This window comes from Gymnoscopelus microlampas (genome assembly GCF_963454915.1).
Source record: "Gymnoscopelus microlampas genome assembly, chromosome: 23".
Lineage (NCBI taxonomy): Eukaryota > Metazoa > Chordata > Actinopteri > Myctophiformes > Myctophidae > Gymnoscopelus > Gymnoscopelus microlampas.
Window position 1 is genome coordinate 829,888 of NC_139960.1, and position 5,000 is coordinate 834,887.

The window sequence follows — 5,000 nt, forward strand, 5'->3', positions numbered from 1 at the left end:
CCTTTAGTCTGGAGTCCAGAGTCCTAAACCTTTAGTCTGGAGTCCAGAGTCCTAAACCTTTAGTCTGGATTCCAGAGTCCTAAACCTTTAGTCTGGAGTCCAGAGTCCTAAACCTTTAGTCTGTAGTCCAGAGTCCTAAACCTTTAGTCTGGATTCCAGAGTCCTAAACCTTTAGTCTGGAGTCCAGAGTCCTAAACCTTTAGTTTGGAGTCCAGAGTCCTAAACCTTTAGTCTGGATTCCAGAGTCCTAAACCTTTAGTTTGGAGTCCAGAGTCCTAAACCTTTAGTCTGGAGTCCAGAGTCCTAAACCTTTAGTCTGGAATCCAGAGTCCTAAACCTTTAGTCTGGAGTCCAGAGTCCTAAACCTTTAGTCTGGAGTCCAGAGTCCTAAACCTTTAGTCTGGAGTCCAGAGTCCTAAACCTTTAGTCTGGAGTCCAGAGTCCTAAACCTTTAGTCTGGATTCCAGAGTCCTAAACCTTTAGTCTGGAGTCCAGAGTCCTAAACCTTTAGTTTGGAGTCCAGAGTCCTAAACCTTTAGTCTGGAGTCCAGAGTCCTAAACCTTTAGTCTGGAGTCCAGAGTCCTAAACCTTTAGTCTGGAGTCCAGAGTCCTAAACCTTTAGTCTGGAGTCCAGAGTCCTAAACCTTTAGTTTGGAGTCCAGAGTCCTAAACCTTTAGTCTGGAGTCCAGAGTCCTAAACCTTTAGTCTGGAGTCCAGAGTCCTAAACCTTTAGTCTGGAGTCCAGAGTCCTAAACCTTTAGTCTGGAGTCCAGAGTCCTAAACCTTTAGTCTGGAGTCCAGAGTCCTAAACCTTTAGTCTGGAGTCCAGAGTCCTAAACCTTTAGTCTGGAGTCCAGAGTCCTAAACCTTTAGTCTGGAGTCCAGAGTCCTAAACCTTTAGTCTGGAATCCAGAGTCCTAAACCTTTAGTCTGGAGTCCAGAGTCCTAAACCTTTAGTCTGGAGTCCAGAGTCCTAAACCTTTAGTCTGGAATCCAGAGTCCTAAACCTTTAGTCTGGAGTCCAGAGTCCTAAACCTTTAGTCTGGAGTCCAGAGTCCTAAACCTTTAGTCTGGAATCCAGAGTCCTAAACCTTTAGTCTGGAGTCCAGAGTCCTAAACCTTTAGTCTGGAGTCCAGAGTCCTAAACCTTTAGTCTGGATTCCAGAGTCCTAAACCTTTAGTCTGGAGTCCAGAGTCCTAAACCTTTAGTCTGGAGTCCAGAGTCCTAAACCTTTAGTCTGGATTCCAGAGTCCTAAACCTTTAGTCTGGAGTCCAGAGTCCTAAACCTTTAGTTTGGAGTCCAGAGTCCTAAACCTTTAGTCTGGATTCCAGAGTCCTAAACCTTTAGTTTGGAGTCCAGAGTCCTAAACCTTTAGTCTGGAGTCCAGAGTCCTAAACCTTTAGTCTGGAGTCCAGAGTCCTAAACCTTTAGTCTGGAATCCAGAGTCCTAAACCTTTAGTCTGGAGTCCAGAGTCCTAAACCTTTAGTCTGGAGTCCAGAGTCCTAAACCTTTAGTCTGGATTCCAGAGTCCTAAACCTTTAGTCTGGAGTCCAGAGTCCTAAACCTTTAGTTTGGAGTCCAGAGTCCTAAACCTTTAGTCTGGAGTCCAGAGTCCTAAACCTTTAGTCTGGAGTCCAGAGTCCTAAACCTTTAGTCTGGAGTCCAGAGTCCTAAACCTTTAGTCTGGAGTCCAGAGTCCTAAACCTTTAGTCTGGAATCCAGAGTCCTAAACCTTTAGTCTGGAGTCCAGAGTCCTAAACCTTTAGTCTGGAGTCCAGAGTCCTAAACCTTTAGGGTCCTATTCAGCGTGCACTTAGAGCAAACCGCTAGTTTCGGAGTGCGCACTAGGCAAGAGGCGTTGCCCCGCAAAATTTGGTATTCTGTGGTACTCCCCCGCCCCGCAAAACACCTGCGCTCCCCGTTACATTATGCATAGGTGTGGTTTGGGCGTTACAATGATAAAACCAATCACCGTGCCAGAAGCCATTGCCTTTAAGAGAAGACTGCGCTAGCCGTCATCCGCCGTCATCCCCGATCCAATATATGCTCTAGCCTATCTCCCCGTCTGCACTGTTGCCTGGTCTGATTATTATAAGCCACATTGGGCTTGTTTTCCTTCTTTTTTATTTTATTTATCCAAATACATTTTTATATTAATGTGTAGCCTATTGTGTTAACAATAAGCGTGTCATATTAGTCAGATCCGGAATAGTATTATGAAACTTAAAGCCATTTAAAATATTTATACTATTGGTACACACCGGCTGCTCCCAAATAATTAATTACATCATGTTGCCACAACGCTCCTACAGGCACCCATGGACCTCCAGCTGGTCGACCACAGGGCTGGGCGGTGGTACACTGACATACAGTAGCACATGGGTATAATACATGGGACAGTTTTAGGAAAGATATGTACTCACTTTGGCTGTTATTGTTCTATTTCCACCATTCTAATGGATTCCAGGGGTGTGTAAACAGGGGTGTGAAGTTGCTCCATAGTTTCCTCTGAAGTGACGCAGTTAAAGTTAACTTATACATCCATATTGTTCCCGTTATCTTTCATCATCCACCTTTGTTCAGTAATCCCGAACAGAGCTACACTTTAAGTTTACATCAATCATATCCTCTCAAACCCAGACACATTGCTGCGAACCGCGGTTTGGGTGGGTTCGGGTCAATCAAATATAATTATTAATTAATATCGGATAAAGCGCGGGTGAAATATTGCGGTAAATAAATTAATGACATCTAATAGCCTATATCTATCCATAAAATAGCTAAATCTCTGCGTGCTTGTGTCGTCTTGTGTCTGTGTGAGTGTGTAGAGCAGTGTGCGATGCGATGACAAAATGCGTCTTTTTTCTTTTTTTTTAACCGGTGCTATAATAGCAGTGTGCTCTGTATGTTGGATGCCGCATGTATGTTGGATGCAGTGGTGGAAAAAGAACTCAAATTCTTTACTTAAGTAAAAGTACCGATACTGCAATATAGAAATACTCTGTTACAAGTAAAAGTCCAGAATTCAAAATTTACTTGAGTAAAAGTACAAAAGTATTGGCATCAAAATGTAGGCTACTTAAAGTATCAAAAGTAAAAGTACTAAAATATTTGAAAATAGCAGATCTACAAGCTCGCAACACGTCCACCGTTGAGAGCTTGTAGATCGGCTATTTTCACAATATTTATCTGTGGAACCGAGTCAAACAAAATGGGGGGGGTCCCCAGTTCAAATATGGTTATTTTGGGGGGTCGATGGCCTGAAAAGATTGAGAACCTTTAACAGTAAACATGAACGTAGCGTTTACGTGGGGAATATAATAATAATAATATAATATATATAATATAATATTCACCCGCAGCATGGGTTTAACGAGACAGCAGCCAAAATGAAAATCACACTAGATGATCCGATCATCTTACAAAAAATGTAAGTGCTTAAGATTTTAGCCCAAACCCAACGGGACCCGACCCGGCCCGTCGGCACCGGCTGGGCCGGGTCGACGTTTTTTTTTAATCCAAATAAATTCATATATTAATTCATTTGTAGCGTATTGTGGTCCCAATAAGCAACGGCTTTCCAATAGTATATGAACGCCATTTAAAATAGTTATACTCTTACACAGCTGTTGCCAAATAATTAATCATCAGGGCAGAAGCGCAAAAGTAGGTCAAATCAATCAATCAGCCAGCTGTTTTCTGTCACTGCGCGGCACTCTTTAAAGTTTAAACCAACATGACATAGAATGGATCTTCAGACAAATTGGATTATTTCTTCAAATGACAAGAGCAGGCGGGCAGTAGGCTACGACTACGAGGTAACATTGGATGTCAATTCAATTCAATTCAATTTTATTATAGTGTCAAATCACAACAAGTTGTCTCAAGACACTTTACATGTAGAGAAGAGACCCAACAATCCCACCCTGAACAAGCAATTTTTGCGACAGTGGCAACGAAAAAAAAAAAAAACTCCATGCAACTCCTTCCCATCAAACAAAGTAATCCGAACTGTTTTTTTTACTGCTTATGCTTGCTGAAAGCATGATTTTTTTAAGACATGACAGCAATATGGAAAAAACGAAAATATCTCAATTAAAAGTATATTTCGTATAATAACCGAATATCATTCTTAAAATGGTTATGGGGCAGTGTATATATTTATATAGCCCTATTTGCTCCAAGCTGTTTTTTAAATAAAATATAGACTGTTGAGGGTGGAATGACTCCTGTTCTGAACGAATTACCAAGATTTAATGCAGCAATTAAGCTTCTTTAGAAAAATGACTGACGGGCTGGGCTGGGTCTAATTTGTCAATTATTAGTCGAGCCGGGCTAAAATATTTAGGGGATATGAAAGCTCTAGTTAGTAGTTTGAAGTGCTCATGTGGCCTTATAGTTGCTTCTTTTTGTTTTCATAGACCTGCGGTTGCTTATTTCTCACATGCTGCATGCATGGCAACACGGCTAATAGTCCACGGGCACAAAGCCATTGCAGTGTCTGTGTGCACTTGGCGGGTGGTTTCAGAAACGGGCGGGTGCTTTTAGAATGCACTATCCCCCCCCCCAAAGCCGTACCCATGTGTGTCTGCAGAATGGCAATGTGGGGGATATAGCAACAACACGCCCATGGGCACACCTCCACGCGCAAATACCGGCGTCGGCATAATGGGGGACGGGGAGCGCAGGTGCTAGGAGGTACTACAATAACATATAGGGGGTGCGCAGCTCCAATTCTCCCTATTTAACAGGTTTAGGGTAACGTTTAGGGGTTTAGTGGGCTGCAGAATAGGGGCCTTAGTCTGGAGTCCAGAACCAGTCCTCTAAGCTTGTTGGAAGAGGATGGAGTGACGGTATTCAACCTACTGTAACACTCAAACATTTGTGAGTGATCATTCTATATGAACTATGAATAACTTAACCCATTAAGACCTGAGGCCGCGTCTAAAAAAATCTAAATCCTAAAAAAAAGAATCGGGAACAAATATTTAAAAA

At 42.4% G+C, this 5,000-nt stretch overlaps 1 protein-coding gene across 1 annotated transcript in view; it reads right to left on the bottom strand.

The window, feature by feature from the left end:
• The window catches only part of dgki (diacylglycerol kinase, iota), a gene marked incomplete at its 3' end in the record, with an annotated part of 149,560 nt that overhangs the window by 75,104 nt on the left and 69,456 nt on the right, over window positions 1-5,000 (bottom strand).